This window comes from Eleginops maclovinus, chromosome 11 (genome assembly GCF_036324505.1).
Source record: "Eleginops maclovinus isolate JMC-PN-2008 ecotype Puerto Natales chromosome 11, JC_Emac_rtc_rv5, whole genome shotgun sequence".
NCBI classification, from domain to species: domain Eukaryota; kingdom Metazoa; phylum Chordata; class Actinopteri; order Perciformes; family Eleginopidae; genus Eleginops; species Eleginops maclovinus.
In genome coordinates this window covers 15876640-15902642 of record NC_086359.1, presented here as the reverse complement: position 1 = coordinate 15902642, position 26003 = coordinate 15876640, and the positions used below count along the sequence as shown (strand labels likewise).

The window sequence follows — 26003 nt, the reverse complement described above, 5'->3', positions numbered from 1 at the left end:
CACACACACACACACACACACACACACACACACACACACACACAGCAGGAGAGGAGGAGGGAGGGAGGGAGGTAGCAGACAGAGGTGGGACTACATGCATCCTCAGCTGTGAGTGTCTGTGTACTGTTATGCGTGTGTATATGTGTGTGTACGTGTGTGTGTATGTGTGTGTGGCTGCTACCTGAGGTGTGTGAACAGGAGGGGAGCAGGGTGTGCAGACTTTGAGGATACAATAGTTAAATACAGTGTTACAGTGTGTGTTCTCTGTAAGCACAGGAACATGATCTGATTGGTCGGGGTGGGGGGGTCAGGCCTTTCTAAAAAAACGTTAAAATAACTGAAACGTTGACTTTAATTCAATGTGTTATGTCAACATATTTCACATCACTGTTTTGGGTTAGTTGACAGCAGTAATATTAGGTTTAAATAAAACATATTTGGTTCAACTTAATATTATTGCTTTCCCCTGACCTGATAGTTATGTGAACTTTGTTAAAATAATACACTTAATTAAAGTCAACGTTTCAGTTTTCTCAGTGCACGGCAGACTGTGGATTTGAAATGTTGCATGGCACTGACATTCTTTACAGTAGCAGACTAGCAGCAGATATCAAATGGGTGACAAATATCCAATAATTGGGTCATTCATCACCACAGAACACATCTGTTTTGAGTAATGGGAAAACTAATCAGCAGAAATGATACAGAGACGACTCCATGCCAGGCGGCGGGAAGATTTATTATCGAGCGATTCCGGACTCAAGCCTGTACCTATTGATTGTTTAGTCTAAATGCTTTTTCATTTAATCAAAAGAAAGAGTCAAAATGGTCCTGTGCCAGCCGGGCGGTGAGCGGAGTGTTCGGAAGCTCTCTTCACACTCTTTTCTCCCTCAGCTCCTCTCTGAATGTCAAAGTTCATTAGGGTTCAGCGCAGCTTCAAATCCAGCTTTGAGTGGTCAGTGTGCAAACGGATTGCATCACCAGCGCAGGGGACACTTATCTGGTAAATCCTGTCTGAGTAGAAAGTACAGTTCATAGAGACTTACTTTACATGTGATGCAGGCGGGATACATATGTTCCTCCACCTGAGATATTCTGTGTGTGTGTGTGTGTGTGTGTGTGTGTGTGTGTGTGTGTGTGTGTGTGTGTGTGTGTGTGTGTGTGTGTGTGTGTGTGTGTGCGTGTGTGTGTGTGTGTGTGTGTAAGCCTGTCCTATGCCAGGCACAGGTGAGCGGGTTTGCAGTTAATTAAAGGCCCCATTCATAGAGCTGGGCTGTAAAAAAAGCAACATGATGAGCAGTGGTGGAAAGTAACTAAGTACATTTACTAAGCACTGTGCTAAAGAACATTTCTGAGGTACTTGTACTTCAAAACGCACATTTTATGCTACTTCATTATCCATTCCACACTTTTTGGAAGGAAAAAAAACAACCGTTTACTCCACTACAAATAGTTGACAAGATTAGTTACGTCCTTGTTCATTTTCCTATTATAAAAAAAAGTTTGTACTATTATGAATTAAGATGCTTAGGAGAAAAAATGGCAATGAAGGTATTTCCACTTTTAAAATGTTTTTAACTAACGAATCATTACTGTATGTTACTCCAAACATCACCATTACATAAGTACCTTGAGTATAATTTTTAAAGCTTGAATGCCAGACTTTGACTTGCAATGTAGTATTTCTACACTGTGGTATTATTACTTTTACTTAAGTACCACTGGTAATGAGTTATGAAATGTACTTTTGCTACTGAGAAATCTATGATGTAATTGCATTCCTTTTACAAGCATGTCATCACTATTTGATTAAAGGTATCTTTTACTAGCCCAACACTGTTAGAATGGGAATTTAGTGGATATTAACAAATAGTATAAAGAAGTAGTGCACATGTGTATTAGTTGGAATTTATAGAAAGACATAGTCCATTTACTGGAACAACTTTACAACATACCTCACATTGACTTCAATGTACTGCAGGAAATTTCAGCATCAACTGCATTTTCTGAAATCAATGTAAATGATATCTGCAAATACATGTGCCTTTATAATGTGAAATATGACCACACAAGGCACCTATATAAGAAGCTCTATCCATTAAAATGTGTTGACACTGTTAAGATGAAACAGCACTGGGGATGCACAACATTTTCCATAACAAAACGGCTAAAAAAAAGTCAGCAAGTACCCGGCTAGGCAAACCAACACTTTATGTAGAAAGCTCTACAAAACGACCATTAAATCGCACAGTTTATCGATAAGCGGGGAGAAAATATGGAATGAACGGAACCCAAATCTTTCAAATATTATAACAACACAAATCAAAGCTTAGGAAAATTCCACTAAGAGACAGAAACGTATCTTTATCACAGATTCTCATATTGATTAGTTCCGTAAACCAATAATATGTATTTCTTGAGGAAAAAACCCTGGATATTATGGTTTTTGGTTCATCTTATAAAATAATTACATATAGTTATAATTTCATGTTTGTTTTTTTTAATGATTATTTTAGCCTGTGTACATGACTTCGTTGAATTCTTACCCTGAGACTGGAATTTATTTACATTATTTTAGTTTAAAACGAAATAAATAACTTAATAAGTTTGGAGTCATATCAGCACAAGATCTGTTCTTTTAAACCAAAAACAATATGTTAGATAGGAGGCCTTTTTTATTTTAAACCACGCTTCCTGCCCCATTACATTCTTGAAGCTTATATTAACATTGAATTAGTTGAATAACAACAAAAAAAAATACTGCAATCCACATTTAAACCTGAACTAATAATGTACTTTGGAAATAAATACTTACATGATTTGTTAAACAAGAGATGCTAGAAGTTGGATAAGGTCGGTGCAAAGTCCCAGCGGACCACGGGACCCGATAGGAATACTTAAGTCATTTCTGTCTGTGTATCACTGCGCCTCCGCCCATCTCTCAGATTGTTATTATAATGACTCAGTGTTTTGTTGGCCAGTTTCTTGCTCTGCTCTTCCAGCACTGAAAGTACCTAAAGTGCTCCTAAAGTCTTAAGATTGTTATCTGTGATGTCATATTGATGCATAGCCTGAAGCGGCTCCATTAGCGGCCTGGGAGACTGACTTTGTGGACTCATACAATGTCTGCCTGTACTTTTTACACCTACAAGGAAATTTAGAAGATAGAAGGGCTATTAGTTTTGTTCCAGAAAAACATAGCCTTATCTCTGTCCAAAACTCCGACCTTTTGGTGTGAAATCATAGATCAGGAGGCATTTCTCATTTCTGACTATAGTGTATTAGTCTAGAGGAATCATACACTCTCAAGGCCACATTAGCTGTATAAAAGAAGGAAAAGATAAAGCAACGAGGCAGTGATGATAGTGAAAGGAATCCCAGACAGAAGTGGTTTTGAATCAGCCTGAACGGGTAAAATTGGTCACATTGCTTCCACGACTTAAAAAAAGCCCATTTTATAGCGTACCATTGGTGGAGCCGCAGCGATAGCAGCATAACTTCACATGACGTCAGCACCAGAGGTTGCGTTAGACTTTTTGTTGTCCGTCATAATTCATTATTATCCGTCATTTTACTTTTCCTGTTTAATGATGAGACATATTTAATGTTGATGTTTGGGGACTAAGCAGACGCTAATTTTGCATTCTTTTTTTTTTTTAAATATAATTCATACACAGAACTTTTAAGGGCATTGGGAGAAAAACGATGAACAGAGACACCGAACGTGCAGTCACGTTTCATGTCAACATGCAGATTAATGATTTTTATTTTTTCCTGCAGTGCTTGCTTGTGTGTAATCAAACACATGAAGGGAGATTGCTGCAGAGGCGATTGTCATTAGGTGTTGCGTCTTTGCCGCTGAGAGACGACTTCTCATGGCCGTTTTAATATTGTCCTGAAGGCTGAACCCGCCAAAGTTTTGATATCGGAAAACATTTCTCCCAGGGAAGTGATCAGAAGTTGGAAAGACTCTCTGAAAGTGGGATTTCCCGATCCTGCAAGCACTCGCATCACTGGGAGGAAATCTCGCAGCATGCGCTCCTTCTGCACCAGTGGCGCAGCTGCATTCCTTTGTATGTTCTGAATTTGTTCTAATCCATCAAAATGACAGACTGCTTTCAGATTTTTCCATCTTTGTTAAAAATATTCGGTTAACGCAACCACTGGTCAGCACCTATCTAGGTTTTTGCCTTGTAACTGAGCAAGTCTGTTCCCATTTTCCATGAAGCAGTCTTCAAACACTGACAGATACTGTGTTCCCTTTAGTGCCGACTTCCCTGTCCTCCGGCTCTCTGTCTTTAACATCTTTACTACTCTTGTGCCTTTTATTTACTGGGGTCACTACAGTCAATGTGAATGTTTTGGGCTTTCCATATTGAATACTGAATATCCAAAAACTATTCCATGCTGTTTTCTAAAGGAGGTGTTTTCTTGGCAACAGCTGAATTGACTGCTGATTGGTATCACAGCACATAGTCCCTTAATCAGAGTGCCGTTAGCAGCTGTCTGCTATCGAGAAAGAGAAGATCAGTGAATGTCCCATTGACCAATTAGAATCGAGAATTCAACTAATAATAATAATAAATAATGGGACACTTTATTGAGACGAATCCTCATTGCTTTTCTCAACACAGGGAGGTCAGAGGTCATTAACTTAGCTGCTCCTGTTGACTGGAGCTGGAGTCATCTCTGTTTCTATTCATGACAATTCAATGTAACATTCTGCTGCAAACAGGGACTTGAACTCATCCTCAGACTAAAGACCCGCAGCCTCTCTTTGCCTGATGCGCGATCCTGATGTGTGTGCTGTGGTAGGACAAAATGTACGGCCACGATGTAATGGGAAATGCAAGTTGATCCCTAATTAACCGATTGATAATGACTACAACGTATTAGTCTATACTCCATTTCTCATACACCGGCATGATATTCAGTTACGCCCCCCCCTTACTTTACCCCTAGTATTTTTCCGACTTGTGGGAAACACTGAAGTTGAAATGAGCACTTCAGGAACCCACTGAGTGTGCAGGTTAACCTAGTTTCGTAGGCTTGACATAATAACTGTTCAACAAATGTTTGCACATTGCATGTCATTCAGCTGAGCCGGCTAATCTCTGCGACTTACGGTAACTACGGTTACATACAGTAAACCCCTGGACAAGTGTCCACAACTCAACTGCCCATTTGAAACCAAGTGCTGGTTAACTTCGGTTAGACCAGGGGTGTCCAAACTTTTTTCCCTGAGGGACACATAAAGAAAAGCATGCGAAGGGCTGGGCCCCTCACTAGAGGTGGGGTATATTGCCTCATAAGTTAAGTTATACGTTAGCAAAATCAATCAAATGTAGGTAAATTGTTCATGATACTTGAATATGTTTTAAGAAACAACAAAACTCTCCATTCATTTATTTAGTCTGCAGCTCATTTCTTAAAACAGAATCCTCAGATTGCTTATAATATAGGGGAAATATAAAGTTTCAAGCTTGCTATGTTAATAAGTTATTGGCTTTTTTTATCAATTATATTTGTTTGAAAAATTGATTGAATTTATTTGAAAATTGGGCTTATTAACACATGAATACTACAGTGTCATATATTATTTTTACATATTTAAGAAGTAGAATGTAAATAAAGTTTCAGGTGTGGGCCATATTCGATTATACTTTTATCATTTGCTGAGGGCCAATTAAAATTGGGCCGTGGGCCACATTTGGCCCCTGTTCGGCTGTAGTTTGGACACCCCTGGGTCAGACTGTACAGAACAGTGTTAGGGGTGCTGGGCTAAATGACGGTGTGTATGGTACAGACCGTACATACAGTCTGATCAGACTGAAATGTTCCTGCCGGTTGCCATGTGACACACCGTTTATACGGCTGTTCTCATTAAATCCTGTAATTCTTGTGTGTTTTTGTAAATTTCATAAATGCAGCTTCCTCACAAGGTAATGTGATTTATCCAGACAGGAAGGAGGAGGCTGACTGATAGCTCAACTGGTGGAGCTGGCAGCCCATAACCTGGGGATCAATCCCTGCTGCGGCAAACCCAGGTTCAATTTCAATCTGTGGACCATTTACGCATGTCATCCCCTCTGTCTCCCCCTTTCAAATCTGCTCTATAATAAAGGCAGTAGTAACTGAAACATTTTAGAAAAAAAAGGAGGCTTGAAGGGAAAGGAATACAGAGTAGGGGGAGAAAGAGGAAGGACTGTCACATGATCACAAGACATGTGTACTGTAGTTCATTTAGTATATTAAAATGAAGCTTCCTAGTGATTTGTTAAATGTCTTTGTGTGCTGTGCCGTGTTCATGTGTGACAATAAAAAGTTGATGTGATCCCATACCCTAAATTACATAAAATAATTACAAATACATTTTATATTGCACTGGATGAAGTCAGGCTCGTGTTTTATTAGCAAATGTTAACTTAAAAAAGTAACACTTTCTTGGAAATGATTGTTTCCAGGATTCATAAAGCTTTTATTTTTGAAAGAATTTGAGTCACTGTTTTCAGAATTCCAAATAAAAGAAGAAAAATTAGGGAATGGGAATAAGTACCGTATGGCTGAACCATTTCTTTTGAAAATTGAATTTGAAATACAGAACAATTACTTTGGTCAAAACTTTATTCACACATGCACACACACAGGGTACTTTCCCCTTACAACTCAGTTATTTATCAGTGTGTGCCTGTCTGTGGTTGATGGTTTCTGCCCCCCCCCCCCTCATGTCCCCCCCTTCCTGTTCCTCTTTAATGTCACAGGGCTGGCTCATATGACCTTGAGCAGCAGCGTTGGCACAGTGAGAGAGAGCTGCCTCGCCTGCGGGCGCCCTTGAACTGGATCTACAAGACAAAAAAAAGCCTTCACGGGGCCTGATAGACATCTCAGCCCTCCTCCTACACCCCACCCCCCCAACCTATCCTCCCCCTTTCTCCTCAGCTCTTTTATTCAATCTACGCCACTCCTTATCTGTTCCCCCTGGTGGGAAGAGATTTATCAGAATGCTGTATCTTTAACCTCTCTGTCAGACTGAGATAGAAACAGAATTTCAAAATGTCTGACCGGCCTGCACAGATTTATTTTTAAAACCACCTCCTCCTCCTTCATGCACAAGGCCCAGGCCATTTCAGGAAAGGGTGGGAGGGGGGGTTGAGGGAGTTCGAAATACACCTGTGTGATGAGACGGCCATTCACTCCAGAGGTGTTTTTTGTTGCAACTTTGAGCCATTTGCACACACCGACCTGTAGCTTCAAAACCAATTTGTTTCAGAATATTGGCCAATCACAGCTCCCAATCTATATGAGGGGGGCTTTTGCTTCGGAGCCAGTGTTTTGACAGGTTGATGATGACCTGCCCGGGTCCTAATGAAGAACACTGGTGTTCCAAAGTAAACACCAAGGTCCGCAGTCCAAAGTCTGGCTCTGAATCGTCAGCTGAGAGCAGCTGAGCGCAGCCTACTGTAAAAGCACAAAGAAGGGATTTATCAGTGTGCAAATATTGCAGCACCCTCTCAGCGACTCAGGTCACCAAGGTTCAAGTGATACGATAAATATTTACATTCCCTGTTAGAGGCAATGTGTTCAAAACTGGCCGTTTGAAAAACCCTAGTAGGACTTTGAAAGGATAACTGCACAGAAGTGTGTGTGTGCGGTAGGGGTGGGAGGCACACCAGTTACACCACCGCCACCAGTGTCACGTCCTGCCATGACATGGATATTGCAATAACTCCCTCACGTGACAGGCCCACACATGTTGTGGTTTTAGCACACAGAAGGACAGACCGCTACCTGTGTGTGACCTGTTGGCTGGCTTTCCTGAAGTGTGTGTGTGTAAACCTCTACAGATCACTCCTGTCGGCTGCTTTAATCATCATATCATGGGCAAGGTTTTTTTTTCTTCAACAGCAGCCATTTGTCTTTGTAAATATTATGTTCCTGTTGGTTAGATTATTGACTGTGTATAGTCTTTAAAATGTATACATTTGGGAAACAACTTAGCCTACGGGGGACACAAGTGAATCCGGCCTGTTGACCCATTACATGTGACATGGTATAATGGTTTTGCTAAATTAAAAAATACACAAATATAACAGATAACAAATAATAAACAAAGCAGGAAGAGGCAAATAACCCATTTGGGCTTATTTTAAAACCTAAATAATGTTACAAATCAATATTTTATAAAACACAAGATCAAGATACAATCTATTGCTTACATTGCACCCCCTCTTTCTTCCCCTTTCAATCTCTCTAAAAAAGGCCCATGTTTGTCAGCTTTGTTTCCCTCCGCTTAAAATATGTAATTTACACATGTTGTATTTATCATTGTTTTATTGTAGGACAAAGAGCACATGTTTACATTTTCTTTATAATATTAATTCATTTATTTAGAGAAGCTTTCTATTACACATTTTACTTAAAGTTATGTTCGTAAAAAATCTTTCTATTTCACAATATATAATTTGTAATGCACATTAATAGTTTAAATTCTTCTTTTATTCATATTTTATTCCATCATTTTATCTACCATGTTTGTCTACATAAAAAGGCACATCAGCTTTTTTACCCTCCCGAGATGTTGATGTAGTGTAATTTACTTTCCCACTTTAAATGACTTTGTTTTGATATCTAACATCTGTTTTTACTATATTAAGATATTCCGTTGTTTTTGCCAAAAGAGTCAAAACACTTAGAATCTTATTTTCAGTAGAGTGTCCCAATAAGTTCTGGAAAACCAAGATATAATACCGGGCTATTAATGTGAATTTCCCTTCAAATGTTCCTCCCTTAGTGCGTAAAGAACTATATTGGAGGTTCGGACACTGTGAGCCTGGCATAGCCCTCCGACTGGCTCTCTTCATGCCTGACCTTTCCAAACTGTAATGTTATCACATGTCACACGCAGGCCTGCTGGAAACCATCTGCTAAAGGCACTGCGATGGCTCCCGACCGCCGAAAAAAAAGGGAGAGAAAAAAGCCCAACACAACACTGGAGAGGCCAAGTGCTGGTTCTGCCTGCTTTACTGCTCAGCATGCCTCACCTTCACACATAGACACTCAGAGGAGGGCAGACGGCGTACACCCCCTCAGAGGCTGTTGTTGAGCGACATGAGCCATGAGCAGTCTCCTCAATTAGCGTTAAGGGGCTTTTGCACAGAGACATGAAGTTCTGGGGCTAAGAATAACATGGGACAGGTCTGCTACTACTGACGAGGGCCGGGTGTATGTTCTAACTGGAGTCTGGCTGCTAATCCGATCCCCAGCCACGTTTAGCCCAACCTTGGAATATTTGGTTATGTATGTTAGTGTGACACTTCTATGGCTAATATGGCCTTATATGGAGCAAATACAATATAATAAACGTTACCCAGGACTGAAAAAGGGAAAAAAATAATGAACTGTGTGTTTATTTGCAGTGAAATCCCTCAGATTGGGGTGAAATGTTATCAACATCATCATATGGATTAGGGCAACATTTATATCGCAGGTAGCACAATCAAAGGCAAAATATGTGTGAAGCTGCCGGGATATTCCAGCCTGCAAAAGTGTTCTAATAACTTAATAAACATAATTGTTTGGTGCACACATTCTTAAATATGATCATCAAATAATAGCAATTAGAGATTTTTTTCGAATTGTGCAGCCCTACCTCCCTTAAAAACAAATCTAGTTTTCATATCAGGGAGATTGTTGTGTTGACATTTTGAAAAACACAAGAATAGCACCCCCACCACCCCTGCTCAGCTGTGGACGCACCACAGTGTCCTAACAGATTCATTACAGACAGATTTGTTCCTCGTAGTGAAATATGAGTGAGCTCTGCTGCCTAGAAATTGCATAGCTCTATAAGGAGACCCCTATGCAAGAATAATGATGCTCAAATCTGAGGTCTTTCTCTACTTCTAAAAGAGCCACAGCAGTTATCTGGGGTGTGGAGGTCCCAAAACGTAATCACATTTGCAAAACGAAATGTGTGTAAAGTACAATTTTAATGAAGTATTGATGAGTTGAATAGATGTTCAGGCCTTCAAAGTGTATTATACAGAATTAACAAAACATGTTTTAAGGGAGAAATATCATCCAATCACCCCATATTGTAATTGCAAAAAGTTATTTTTTGCCAAATTAAGGCCTGATGGTACGGACCCATGTGCAATCGATATCAAAAATATATGGTGACTGCGGATAATGTCTCCCCTATGGCTGGAGGGCAATTTGCCAAAATCCAACATGGACAAAATGTACCCAGGACTCAGTCTCACAGAAGATTGGTGATGGGTTTTTCAGCCAGCACTGCACACACATGGGGTTCCTTTAAAAGGTTCACCAGGATGACATCAAATCTTTCTTTTTGGTCAGAAATATATCTCATAAAGGGCCCATGAAGGCAAATGACCCGTTCACATGACTGCCGTTGGCACAGATGATGCGCAAAGAGGTCATTGCAGCTGAATAAGCATCTGTATTTCCAAACCACAGTTGAACTTGGTACAGTAAATAACCTGACCTGAATAGAGTCAAATCTGGGAGAAAAGTGGGCTATTTTTAGCAGACAGCCACCCGTGTGTCAGAGAAAGAGAAATGTGAACAGATCCTGTGTGTGGCTCGGAGTTTTGAGCAGTAATCAAACGTTATTACTGAGAGGGGAAGAGAACTTATAGGAGGGGCAGTGCTTCAGAGACTCCTGCTTCTGTAAGGCTTTTATGTGCGTGTGTTTTCAGAAGTGCTGGGGAGAGACCTCAGTGCTCAGCTCGGGGCGTATAATCTATGGTTCATTTGCAGCTTTTCTCCCCAGTATGACAAGCCGTTTACAAGATGTAGCCTCTGCCGCTGACCCAGTTCTGAGTGGCTGCGTCTCGCGACAAGGCCCTGCCTCCCCATCAGGCCCTGCTCCTCGTCTAACTGACGATAACACCGCCACCCTCTGCCTCTGTGAACTGTGGGGAAAAAAATAGGTCGCCCTGACCCACTTTTCTTCTATTTTTTTCTCTCTCCTGCCTAACATCGTGCAAGGAGTTCTGCAGAGCATGATCGAGGGAGACAGCAGGAGGCAGGGAGGGAGGGAAACAAAGGGAGAAAAGAAATTCAAAAAGACACTCAGAGACTGCTCTGTGATGAGTCCACGCATTATGGTGATACTTCATGTGGCTTTTTATATGTGGAAATGCTGTACGTTTGACCTAATACACAGCAGCTACAGGCTTCATCAGTCCACCACCTCCTCACACTCTTGGACATTATTATCTCATGTCTAAAATACTGAAGCTTTAAATATGTCATTTAAATATTTTTTAAATTTGATTTATCATAGTTTTATTGTTTAAGAGCACATTTATACTTTAACCTTTATAACATTTTTTTCTGTTTTTATTTTATTCATTTTTTAACTACACATTAATCCATCATTTTCTTATCCTTTATTTAAATATTTTATTCTATTGAAGTGAACCTTTTTATTGCACATTTTACTTTAAAGATGTTAAAAAATCTTTATTGTATTTCATACTTTAACATTTCTACTGCACATTAATACTTTACATTCTTATTTTTAGATACATATTTTATTCCTTTTCTATTATATTCTATCCTTTTATTTTCCATTTTTCTTCAACTTTGAATCCCTTGTAATTATTTGTATTATATTTAATTGTGTCTTTTAACCAGAGATTTCATCTTTAACCTCTTATCTTTGGAAATATTTGTATTCTATTTTATTTTATTGTAAAATCGAAGAAGTGTCAGATGACCTCATTTCTCATTGGGATAAATAAATATTCTGGTTTTGATGATCCTGATTATCCAACACGCTCAATGGAATCCTCTACCTTTCTCACTGTTTTTTGACTCATTTACCAGCTATTATAGTATGACATCTCTTCCAGAAAAAGTGATGATGCCTTGGCTATATATTCCGGGGCTGGCTGATCAGGGATCTGTCCTTATGTCTGGTAGCATTACACTGGCCCAATGCCTGTGTGTGTTAGGACAGCTCATAATATATTTGATCACGCACCGGGCTCTCATGCAAACCGTTCCCTCATTAAGCCTCGCTCACTCATGCATTGCTTTTGTAATCCCTCCATACATTAAGCATGGCTCCTGGACACACACGTTCCTCTGACAGCAGCTGACACTTTCATCCATTTACAAAACGCATCCTGCTGCCCTTTGTATCAGTGTTTGAAAGCCATTTTGAAATACCTAATCAACGCACACCTTTGACTGCTAATTTAAATATTAATGTGCCGGGCCAAAATCATCACTCACTGGTGCCTTGGTGTCGCCTAGCAACCATTGTTTAGCTTCTGTTGAAGAGCTATATCTGGAGGAGTGAGACTGACATTTAATTATCACACTTTACCTGGACAGAGAAGTGGAGTCCACAGAGTGAGGTACATCTTTATTATATCAGCAGCGAGACTTTTGTCACTACGGGAAGAAATAACCTAATATTTTGAATGATATTGCAATTCTGATAAATTCCACCATATTGGCGCAATTGATAGTTTTGAAATAACAGTATTTTATTCCTGTACAGTATTTAATTTAACATTCCGTTTTTAGCTCATCTTATATTTATCATATCTTCATTTATATAGTTTACTTAATACACATTTAATGCACATTGGTCACTTTTTATTCGGTTTCTTTTTGCACTATTTTTATCGTTTCATGTCTTACGCCGTGGCTACACTGGAGGCTCAACTGAAGCGCAGCGCACGTTGAGCGCACGTTCTGCGGAATGTATCATTTTACTGGCTACACCGGCAGCGCACATACAGCGCAACGTACCGGCAAAACAAGACTTTCGTTGCCTTCAGTTTTTGGATCCAGCAGGACAAAAGTGAAACTGCAACACCGAGTTTGTGTTTTCATCCATCGATCGTGACAATGGAATCGATTGTTGCAACGTGCGCTCAACATGCGCTGCGCTTCAGTTGCGCATCCAGTGTAGCCACGGCTTTTATGTGTCTCAAGCATTGTTGAAAGAGCCTGGGAATTACATTTTTCATTGCCCTAACTTCACTGAAAAAACTGAAACTTTAACTTTAATTCAAATCTATTGTCAACAGACTTCACACAACTGTATTAGGTTAGTTGTAAGCAATAATATTAAGTTTAAATAAAAAAATGATTAGGTTCAACTTAACATAATTGCTTTTAACTAACCTGATACAGTTATGTGAACTGTATTGGCATAATACATTTAATTAAAGTCAGTTTTTTCAGTGTGACAGTAAAACCTTCATCCTAAACCTACAATTTTAAATCTTTATTATCAGTGAAAAAAAGGTAATTATCAATGTATTTATTTTTTATATTACGAACTGTATCAAATAATTATGTTTTATTAAGATATTTCTGCAGCTCCATAATTGTTCATCCAAACACATATTTTTAACCTTTTGCAATTATCCTTTTGTGCTTCATGGGATTTGAATATTGCACTAGTCCATACGGCGATACAATGTATTTGTATTGTATAAGTGTATTAGTGATTTTACACATAGCCCTTCTGAAAACACAGCATTGTAAACACACGTTTTTTGTTTTTTTTGGTTACACAAACCTCTGACAAATAGAGTGTAAAATAGCTCTGTGAACATTAACAGGCCTTATGTAAGCACTCTATTGCCGCACAGTTTCCCTGCGCAAGAACATTAGTCCCACCAGATGCTAGCCACTACATGAGTTAGTGTGTGTGTCCTCATTTGCATCAGCCACAGTTTGACACTCCACTTTAAAAACCAGAGGAGGGTTGACCTGCCGCTAAACTCTCACCAGCCTGGTGCTAAGCCTCTGCGTGCTAATGGTGACCCAGTGCACGCAGCCATGTTGGTGCCACGGAGACGAGTCATGAAGCCCTCTGCTCCACTTTCTCTGCTGCCAGGGCAAACACACGGACGCTGTGCTGTATATCGATTTGGTTTGGAGCAAAAACGACCAGAGACAGAGAGAAACTGGCCTTTAAATAAAGAGAAAAATGTGTGTCTGGTGTGTTTATTTGGAGGGGGCTGGTGGAGTTCCAGTTAAGGAGGTGGATGTAGGTCAAGCCCTGCCTCCTCATAAGCAACAAGGTCAACTGCGAATGGAAGGGAAGGTGGCTTACAGAGAAAGAGGCCCTGGATAAAGCACGCATTCGTCTGGCTCTTGTGCCAGCAACAGCCCCAGACATGTAAACACATTTACACAAGCTCAAAGCAGAGTGTGTGTGTGTGTACTTTACTGTAGCCTCCATAACCTTTAAAGCCAAACAAGGCCCAACTTAAAATAACATACGAGTTAGCCACACTTGTGTTTTGCTGCTCTATTTGGACATAACTGTTAACAGGGAGGGGGGCACCCCTACTGAGGCTGAAATCAAACTTCCAAAGCTACAGGTTCCTCTGGCTCCTGTGTGTGTGTGTGTGTGTGTGTGTGTGTGTGTGTGTGTGTGTGTGTGTGTGTGTGTGTGTGTGTGTGTGTGTGTGTGTGTGTGTGTGTGCGTGCGTGCGTGCGTGTGTGTGTGTGAGGCAGTAAATTAATGTGAAATCCTAGCAGAGGATCACTTTTATTTTAGTTGTGAAAACTCTGCACAAAATTAAGTGAAGGCAACACTGCGCTAACAATGTCAGGATTTAAAGTGTGATTCCCACTGGGGCCATCAATAATAGACAGAGTTTAATACGCACAATATTTGCCGTAATGCGTAATGAGTTGTATACGATACGCGTCTAAAGTGTTGAATGTGGATCCGAGGCTTAACACTCACAACATTAATCAATAGAAACTCATTAAGACACCAACACAGAAATAGATGAGATTAAATATTATATTGTTGCAGAACAAACACAATATTAGGGAAAACACTACCTTTGCTCTTAAGCAGTCAATCGCATACAGTTACCTCCAAATAATGCGGAGGATCCAGGTTGTTTATATATTTAGCGATCATATAAGTAGTCGTATAGACTTCTGTCTTTTAACCTTGGGAGGCGACACGTCAGTCTTACTGTCCCTTAAGGTAAAACATGTCAAAGATGCTTGAGGAATTGCAGAACAGATGCTGAACATATTTACACACTTGCTTGGAGAAACTTTGGGAATAACATTAGAATTATATAACTTAGATTGCATTAACAGTGTCTTGAACTACTACTACCAATACTGAAATGATAGAGGAAATAAACTTACTTTAACAGAGTCGATTCAGGCCGTGGAAGATGTTAAATATAAGCCATGAAGCAACACGGGTGAATTATTGTATCATAGTGTGTTGATACATTTTGATGGGCTAGAGAAATCTTCTTTAAGATCAGTTATTTACACCTCCATCTCCTGTAAGAGTCTTGCTTTGTCAGGTAGTTGTGTCATAAAAAGCCTTTTATGTCAGATGCAGTATTAAATCATATCAGGGAATATATTTTGGTTTGATCAGATTCAGTTTAGAATCTTTGAACATACAGAAGCTCAACTGATAAACCATCATTTAGCTGAACTCTTTTTAATCCAGGTCTATGTGTTTGTTTTTCACATTACTGTGAGTCGTTTTAACTCACAGTTTTAGATTTCAGTTGTGGCTCAACACGTTAACAACTAAATTGTAAAATGTTACCCTGATTTCCCTCCCAAAAATAAAATCATAAAACAGGATTCACGTTCACTGACTGTATAAATATTTGACATGGTCATCGCCCCAGACATACAAATGTAAACAATACTGTAAAGTCGGCATACCAGAAACTAGGAAACTTTCTCTAAATGTATTTAAGGAAAAAGCCTAGTTTTCTGTCACAACACAGGTTATATGAAAGCTACAGCTAGCCTACAGAGACCTCAGGGAAACAGTTTGTATCTCTACTGGATGTCAATTGATATTTTGTATACTTTCTGGGTACTCTGTATTTGAATGTTGAGTCCTGTTTGGTATATGTGGAAAATCAATACAAATATTTGAATAATAAAAATATATGTAAGGAAAAAAATAACCACAAGAATTATGATTTAAGTTCATATCTTTGATGATAGATAGGAAAAATGTGTGAGGTAGACAAAAAACCTACCAATTACCAATGGCCCTCCTGTTAAATGTGACAATGATAGTACTTATGAGAATCAATAATGTATCCATTATCTGTCAACTTCAACCTATTCATTTCTGTTCATTTGTTGTTGTTGTTGTCGCTTGTCTTTTTTTCTCTTTATCCGATGTGTGGATAGCCATTTAGTTGTTAAATGTATTATGTATTTCAATTTGTTTTTGTATGCCCTGTAAGTATATTATTTCATAAAACCCCAACTCCTTAAAAAGAAAAAAGGATATATTATAGCATGTTTCCACAAAGTAGACCGGGCTCCTGATTTACCCAGCCATATGGTAAACATATCCAGGGGGCAGAAATGCTAACGTACTAGCATAAAAATACTCTGGAGCAGAGACAGTGAGCCAGCGTGCTTCAAACAGCGGGGCAGCTGTAGGGAGGGAGTGAAGGCAACTGCAACAACACCGGCAGCCGGCTCACTGTGGACATGAATCACTGTGGACATGAGACGACCTTTCCCTGACATATGCTGGTATCGGTGATTGAGAATTGAGAGGATGACTAAACCTGCTCGTCACCGCGCTCCAACCGGGTGGAAACTTGTGAGCGGCTGTTCCCAAAAAATCCAGCTGCATTGCTCCCTGTGACACGACCTTGAACCCGTTTGACCTTGGACAGATTACCCGATTGAATGACAGCCCCGTGCATGCCTGTGGCAAGCGTCTCCACCCCCCCCCATGGCCGTAGACATACAAGGTCAGGAAAGAGAGGATAGGGGGTGAAGCTGGTCACATGATTGGATCTCCTTCTGGAGAGTTACTTAAAAAGCCTCCTCAGCAATCAGGTCAAGGTCATGCTCTAGCCCTAATGCCACAGGAAAGAAGAGAAGTGAGTGTGTGTGTGTGTGTGTGTGTGTGTGTGTGTGTGTGTGTGTGTGTGTGTGTGTGTGTGTGTGTGTGTGTGTGTGTGTGTGTGTGTGTGTGTGTGTGTGTGTGTGTGTGTGTTTGTGTGTGTGTGTGTGTGTGGAAGAGTGCAAAAAGAGAGTAGATAGAGGAGGCCTGTACATGTTCAGCAGTCCTTGATAACTTCAAAACACAAGGTATGATTCTATTAGCTGCATTAATCTTCCTGCTTAGTGGACACTTTAATTCAAAGTCACTTACACGATTATCACACTCGCACATCTCCTTCTACAGCTGGATATTTACTGGAGGAATCCAGGTTAATTGCCTTTGCTCAAGGGCAGAGGGTGAGCAGAGTATGAGCCAGCAGTCTTCTGGTCACCACTCCATTTTCCCAAAGTAATAGGTCATCCGGCTGCCTCCAGTCATCAGCGCTCTCCATCTCCTCGTAAATGGCCTTTCCACTACGGCTCGCCTTCAACACAGCCATGAGAAAACTGCACTTGTTTACCGAGCTCTATAAAGACGCGCTGAATAACGCCACCTCGCTAATGGATTTACAGGTTTACAAAGGGACAGCAGATATTCAAGGAACCTCTTAGACGGGGGCTGAGGTTATGCAAAATCTCCCCGAGTGCTTTCATTTCTTAATTTAGAGATTTGCCACTTATTTACTCATGCCAAAAAATGTATTGCAAGTCATTTATGTATCCTTTGACACCTTCAAAATAGTGTGAAGGTATTTGTAATGTCACCCTAACCCTAAAAGACCCCCGGACGAACACGTCACCTAGCTGGGAATAACATACAAACTCAAATATTTAAGGGGATTCAGTGACATTCCTGCACTGGGAAGCCATGTAATGTGCTGCAGATCTGTCTGAACTCTCATAGCTCCAACTCCACGGCCACCTGCTCAGGTCTCTTGTTGCCCGGCAACAATTCAGCTCATCACTAGAAGCAAAAACGTGACACAATTACAGTTCAAGCCAAAAGGGTTTGAGGTGAGGGGCATGAAGCGTTATTGAGCAAGTTATATCCAACTTCTATAGAGGGGTGCAGGAACGAGTCCCAAAACCCGGAAGTGAGTTAGCATGTACCACGTCCGGTTCCCTCGTCTCGGAGTGAATGGGATGTCTCCATAGGATTTTGGAAAATAGCTCGAAATAAGATCTGTGGTTGACACAAATTTAAGAGACGGATCACGTTTTTTCACGTACATTAAATACATCAGCAGTGCAACACTGTTGATTTTAGAAGCGTTTACGTGTCTGAAAAACGATGTTTGCTAACAAGTGGCTGAATAGGACTACAGAACTTGTCGGGGATGTTGTACATCATTACGCTGATACGTAAACCCTCCCGCTAAGTTTGTTTGCCCCTGTCCTGCGCAACTTGTACAATTTTGAATCTGTATTTTTGAAGGTCAGTTGAAACAACCTTAAGTTGGCGTGACGTTGAAGTCGTCACGCCAGACCATGCTGTACTCCTCTGTAGTTCGTTAATAGCATAACGTTAGCATTTTGCTTCTGGCGATTAGATTTATGATTTGAAAATTATAAAAGTAGGGTAGGGTAGGACAAAAGGTGCATTTATCAAACAGGTTTGTTTTCCACAGATCTTATTTTTCACAATATTCCAAAATCCTATGGAGAAATCACATTGCTTTTTTGTCGAGGGAACCCATGCGCAGCTTACTTCCGGGTCGGGCTACAAAAATACGTCATCGAAAGAACGAGAAAGTGGGGAAGCCCCAGCTTTTTTTCCTCCCACAGTTTCACTGAAAATATTCCAAATATTGACGGCAGAATGGCATACTATGAACCTTGAAGGGAACAGCTCTCAGGTACAAAGTTTATGGCAGAATTTCCTCAAACTACCTCCCGTTTCGCAGTGCAAATAAATCTCACAGCATATACTGCATATGCATCGCCCCCCCTTTCCTCCTTCCCTCCCCCCCTGTTCCCCTGTCATCCAATGCAATATATCCATCATTCATTCATAAATTCTGAAAACTCCTCTTTAGTTAATTGCCTGGGAAAATTTAATTTCAAACAAAAGCTTTTAAAAGAGAAAGATATAATTAAGTTGCAGGAATCTCTATGCCCCCTCCTTGTCAGGGGGGAGGGGGCCGTGGGGACATGAGCTGTGAGCTGTGCAGCTCTGCACTGCACTGCTCCGTGTCAGGGAAGTCATACACCCATGTTTAAAGCAGAACGTTACGTAAAGCCCCCCCCTCTGCACAGGCTTACTGCACCAGACGCTGTGTCCTTGCCTGGGCTGCTCAAGGTTCCCAAAAGGACAGGCTGCTAAGAAGTTGGGAAGGACGGGCCCTGTGATAGCCTGCAAAGAAGGGGAAGGGAGGGGGGGCGAGGGATGGAGGGAGGGGAACAGGGAGAGAACTGCTTGCCTGTGACAGCTCTGGACTTTGAATTCAGCGCCAGACAGGCTCATGCATCAATCCCTCAACTTACAAAGACAAGCCACTAACCTTGACGAGGCCAGGGACTCTTCAGGAATGAGTGGCATTTTCACTTAGCCCCAGCCTCTCCCTTGCACTGCCGCCACGTAACACGCATAAAATAAGTCACAGTTTAATAACAGCCAACCTTAGTTTCTGGACTTTGTGTCACGTTGTTCTGGCGTTCAATCCTCATGCTGCCTTCATACGATACGCTCACCGCCATGTTGGGCACAAAGCTAACAGCTAGTTAGTTTAATTTCTGTGGTTAGCTTGTCTGCTAGCTTGTGCCACTTCACTTGACTTTAATTAAATGTCAACATAACTGTATTAGGTTAGTTGAAAGCAATAATATTAGGTTGAACCTGATCATTTTTGTTTAAAAGGTCCCCACTTATGCAAAATGCAATTTTTGCTGCCTTTTATAAATAAACGTGTGTCCCCGGTGTTTAAGGAGACTCACAAAGTGTCAGAAAATACAACCCTCTCTCTTTTCCTCCTTACCCACATCTCTAAAAAGCGGGGGACAAACGAGCTGATCCAGATTTGCTTCGGCTATGACGTCATAACCGAAATGTGCGCTGGCTTTACATTGAACTCCTGGCAACATCCCGCCCACTTGACACGTCCCAACCTATCGTCCGCAGTATACATTGGGTGAGCTGAATCCCCTCTGCAGCACCTCCCTGTCTGTGTGTTCAGCAGGATGTCTGCAGGAGGGACTTAGAGTTGTTAATATAATACATATAATGTCACTGTTCTAGTGTTAAACACTGATAAGTGTTTCAGAAATAATACTTGATGTGGTTTTGAACATAATATGGCGTTTAATCCCAACAGTGTTTAGCTGAGTTTCTCCATTAAAAACTCCTTTCTTCAGACATAGAGCTGCATGATGCTCCATAGTTGCGTGGCCAGCTTCAGGTCAGCTCAGATTTTGTCATGTAACGGAAGCTTAAGGCTTAAGGTGCTGGAGATCAATGATGTACACTGAAAAAACATTTAAATGTATTATGTCTATAAATTTCACATAACTGTATTAGGTTAGTTGAAAACAATAATATTCAGTTGAACTTAATCTTTTTTATTTAAACTGAATATTATTGCTTTCAGCTAACCTAATACAGTTATGTGAAGTGTATTGATATAATACATTTAATTAAAGTCCACGTTTCAGTTTTTTCAGTGTATTATGCAGTCTTAATTTAGTACAGGCTCTGACTGTTGCTGAAAAAACATACAGTCAAGCGATAGAACAGAAGCTCATCACATGTTCACACAAGCTGGGATTTCCTCTTAGCTTAGAGCGTCTGTCCTCATTCCCTTTGCAGAACACCCACTCAGTCACGCCTGTGACATTGGCCTGCTTTTGTCAAAAACCAAAGACCTTCCCCTTGGTCTGACTGCAGCATCCTGGCTCCCCACAAAAAGGTAAAGAAACCTTCGTACTGCACCTCCACAGCCTGGGGGGGCCGCAGCTCCTCCGCTGTGACCAGGAACCGAGTCAGCTCCTCTCACATCAGCCAGGAGGTTTTGCTCCACACTACATCTCACTTACCCAAAACAAAATCAAATATGAAACCGAAAACAGTCATACACAGAGCCATGGTCAGCTGGAAGTCATCGTTGGTCCAGGAAGATTCCCAAGTACACTTCAAAAGTTTGCTAAAAAAATAATTTTGTTAACTGGAACCTAACATTCTACTTTACACTTCACATTTATATTTTATTTAATATTTAATTAATTGAACTATTATGTATATAATATCCTGCTTTATTTAGTTAATTTCAATAGTGTTTACTTGTCTGACAGTTTATAGATTATTTATCTTCATAGTCAATACACACATCTTTTCTGTAATGCCACTTTATTTGTATTTTTATTTCCATTTCTTCTTTGATATGTCTATACTTTAGAATTGTTTAGTTCTTCTTTTTATTTCTAATTATTTGCTATGGCTTGTATTGTATTATGCTGCTGAAGTTTGGGATTAATAATGTAATTCTCATTTTATCTCTATCTATCTTAGAAAAACATAATTGAATCTGTACAATTATTTGTATTATTTCTGTTTGGCTTAATGAGGGTTAAGATAGGATGATTTTTTTGGTTTCACTTCATATTGATTGTGAATTGCATGAAATGATGAGCTGTATCCTGTTTTGGTTTTCTGTATATTCGACTGTGTGGCCCCAAGAAAAACAGTCAACGCTTAGCTAGTGCGAATGGGGATCAAGAATAAAAAGAAGTCTTTACTCGACGTACCAGAGGCTAGGCTGCTGAGCTGGTAACTCTGTTGTCACATCTGGAGGTAGCGTGATGCAGTCTCCGTGCTCCTCCTCATTGATCGCGACAGTCAGGCTTACACAGCTGTTGTTTTCCAAACAGGCCGATACTTCATGTGGGTAACATGTAATTTATTGAACCCGGCGATATCTTCCTCTTACCTCCTCTCTAGTGCACAATTTCAGTGAAGTCTAAATAATTCATGGCAATTGCAATCAGCAGCGATCAATCGACGGAGATAATTGAGGGGCCTGTCATTGCGCCAAGGCCAAGGTGAGGGGTGGAGGTGAGGGTGAAGAAGGAGGAGGAGGAGGCGGGAGGGGAGTCATTCAACAGATGAGCTCGGGCTAGTATAGCTCTCAGGGGTTGTAACGGAGGTGTCCATCTTTCTTCCTTGCATTTTGTCATTCCAGGAGGGATGGCTGTAAAGACGCATTTAGCACTTCCTGCCTTGTCATCAAAATGAGTCCCATTGACTTTGGTCGCCTCCCGTTGATGACAGAGGCACCTACAGGAGCCGGAGTGATTGTCTCTGAATGAGATAGTGAACCGAGAGCCCTTACTGGAGCTTTTCTTAAAAGCAGCAAACAGTGGGAATACTTGAAAACTGCCCACACACTGTTCTGATGTAACAAAGCACAAATGACTTCAAATGACTTGTTTTCTTGAAGAAATCTCATTATTTGGGGACAACATTCTGATAAATTATACTAAGAAGAGTTTCCTCTCTAACATAGGGGATAGTGGAGCTCCATTGGTAGTGTAATGTTTTTTTTTTTAATGTTCATTTCATTAACTTTTCTTGCCTTCATCATTCTCTTAACACTTTAATCACTCAAGCCTTGAAACATTAGCCTTCTTCATATCCATTTCCAAACTAATTATTTTCAAATGTCATGCAACCTTGCCTTATGTGGTATGAAAACTGTTGTGTATGATGCCCTTATCTGTATTGTATTGATATATATTGAGTGTGTTATCTCTTTAGTAATAACAGCAGCAGTATTTAGTAGCAGAGAGCGTCTGCTGAATGCACAAACAATAAAATGATTAGGCTTAATGCATGCTCCACACAAAGACTAGAGAAATGAGATCGCGGCCAATAGGTCTCTGGTTTGAATCCTCAGTGGGCTGGGAGTCTGTAAGTGGATGAGAAATGCTTCTATTCCTCAACATCTTCTGTCAAAATGCCCTTGAACAATTTTCGGTGGCCAACAACACAAGTGCTGGGCAGCTCCCAGGTCTATAATAAATCAAAAACTCTGCAGTAAATGCATGACACTTGTTCTGGTAGATTGCACATTAGTTTTTTTTGCCTGAGTCTCAGCTATGAAGAAGCGGGATGCCACCCAAAGTGTTGTCTGCGGTGTGTCTAAAGCTATAGTGACTGACAGATTTACAAAGGGGAGGCTTTGAGTTGGCACAGTGGTAGAAGAGATTGTTAGTAAAGAAAAGTGGCTGGGTATGCACTCCTGTGGCATGTTTCTGTATAAAAATACCAATAATACATCCAATTATTTAAAACGGGAAGAGACTCAGTAATACTAGGTACACTGATAAAACTGCAACGTTGCTTCTAAATGTATTACATCAACAGATTTCACATAAATGTTAGTTGAAAGCAATAATATAAGTTTAAATACAGAAATATTAGGTTCAACTTAATATTATTGCCTTCAACTAACCTAATACAGTTGTGTGAAATTTGTGGACATATTACATTTAATTAAAGTCAACGTTTCAGTTTTTTCAGTGCATTGTGATTTAATGCTATAGTGAAAAATATCTTCCACATGAAAAAAAAATCTGGATGAGCACGAGTACACACACTTGTCAAAAAATGACCCTTTCACACAGCAGCAGCAGTGTTTTGATGGCCGATAAGATTTGCTGTCATGAAAGGCCATCATTGGATAAGAGCAGAGTGCAGAGTCCAGTCTTGTGACCGAGTCAGACGCCTCAACATCATTTGCATTTGGCCATTTCCATGTCAGGTCTGGCTCTGCTGCAGGTTAGTGCACATCACTCAGCAGCAGCTCTCTGCACGATAGCAGATGGCCCGGTCAAAACAGAGGATCTTTTGAGTTACAGCGCACTGTGCTCCAACATAAACTTTAAAGTTGGGCTATAAATGTGCAGGTTTTAGTTATCTGTGGCAAAAGAGGACACGCTGAACTACCTTGAACATCCTGTGTAAGTTCAGGTCAAATAATTAAGCAGCTTAAATGCTCAACAAAAGAAAGGCTAAAAGGCAGTCCTCCAGACACAGACAGTATTTAGAAGGCTTTAAAAAGTTTGACTTCCCTCCATGTTGCTTTTCACTTCAAGTCTTAGTTACGGACAGTGGTTCTATGAAAGGTAGCATAGTGACTGAACTCTGTGTGTTGTGCTTTCTATCCTCATATTACGACATCCAAACAGGTTGCCGCTGGGAAGCTTTGTAAGTTGCCCTTTTGGAACTTGAACTGGAGTTCTCTGCCCTCTTTCCTGTAACTCGCAGCGAGCCTCAGCCCCTGACCTTTTGCGTCCACGCTCATCCAAAGTCCAATGAAGCAATAGGACATCTGAGAAAAGGCACACCTACACAAAGGCCACTCCAAAAGATCCCTCCCTGGCACTTACTGAAAACATCCAACCATCAAAACATATCAGACATGATGCCACAGTGATCTGACAGGGCACTGCACACTGGACTGAAATCTTTTTGGTATAAAGGACCTGCCAGCAGTATCAGACAAGTGGATATTGTGTGTGGTGCAGGCAAAACAAAATGACCATTATTGAGGTTAACTAAACCATGGATCCAGATCATGCCTGGGTATGATGCAAATGTTACCTTCATACTGATGTAACATAGACTTGTTGCAGATACAATGCTTGGGAACATGTTTACCTACCACAGCCTCCACTGTATTTATTACTGAACATGCTAGGGGGTTATTGTCACTGACTTCCCGAGTCGCACTGCAAAGTTGAACACAGAAAGTGACACTATAGTGGCATATATAGATATATGCAAGGCACTTATCAAAACTCTTACACACATTATACCATCTGGAAGCAATTTAAAGCCAAAAGAAACTAACAGTGAAGTCTGGTGCACATTAAGTATCCATCCAAATGTAGGCCTACCCTAGACAAATTGACATTCTTACACCTCAGAAAGCCCATTAGAACTATACCTAAGTCCTTCAAGGTCTTGGGGGTAATTTAAAACCCTTCAGGGTCTTTTTTAAGGGGCAGGACCTGCCAAATGTAATTTACAGAATAGTGCAAAGTGTTTCCCATTGGTGGTGCTAAAACTACTTCAAAATATGAGGCTGTCTACTGTTTTGACCCAATGTGATTGACCACATTAACTGTACTAACGTTGCACTACGGCCCCCTTTGACATGAACAGAAAGGCCTAGTGTATTGTTCGGAAATAAGCCATGGGGTGGTATTATTTGCTCAGTGTGACAGTAGCGTTACAGTAGCCTTAGATACACTCAGAGAACTAAAAGGGCGCTTTCATTTTGGAACGGTCCGTATATGACGATACATTCAATACAATTGGCATTCATTGCATCAGATTTGGACACAGATACATGCCTCTATAGAGGGCCTAATTTACCGGTCATATGGTAGCCAGGAAATACAGACAGTGGCTGTTATTACAGCGCTTATGCAGCGTCAACGCTGTATCCATATGCGAGCCTAACGACACTCGACAAAACGCGTTATAATCTAGAATAATTCTTAACATTGCGTCCGATATGTGTGTATTGTTCACCCCCCGGTGTTAATAATAATTTTCCAGATATGACAGTGCGTTTATGTGTAGCACGTAGACCCCCTACCTGCGGTGTCCACCCACAGTCAGCCGGAGAGGCGCATCGCTATTATTCGACAGGAGGAGGCAAATCCAATGAAAACGCTCGTCTTGACACTTCTGGCAGGAATCAAAAAATGGCGAATCAGGCTTTGAAAATCAAAATTTAAGTCCGAAAAAATGCCTCGTTTTTTGTATATGCTGCGACTGTGTTCTCGCGGAGGTCTAGCGTGCAGTCTGTGGGAACTGTTTATTCTCGGAGTCCCTGGGCTGAGAGCAGAGCCGAGACCGCCTCACTCCTCCTCCTCCTCCGCCTCCTCCGCCCAGTGCTGCTGACACCACCCTTAAAGGAACATGCCTCCACTCAGCTGCTGCTGAAAACATAACGGAATAATAATAATAATAATAATAATAATAATAATAATAATAATAATAATAATAATAATAATAATAATAATAGTATGTTTACATTCGTTTATGTTGATGTAGTTGTTATAAACTATAACTGTATTTTTACACT

The 26003-nt window shown here is 40.6% G+C and overlaps 1 protein-coding gene across 1 annotated transcript in view; it reads right to left on the bottom strand.

The window, feature by feature from the left end:
• nrip1b (nuclear receptor interacting protein 1b) overlaps window positions 1-25745 on the bottom strand; it is a 43235-nt gene extending 17490 nt beyond the window's left edge. The window contains exon 1 of the mRNA XM_063895583.1: window positions 25512-25745. The gene's annotated coding sequence lies outside the window, so the exon portion shown is untranslated. The remainder of the gene's footprint in view (window positions 1-25511) is intronic.
• Window positions 25746-26003: the final 258 nt, after the last annotated feature.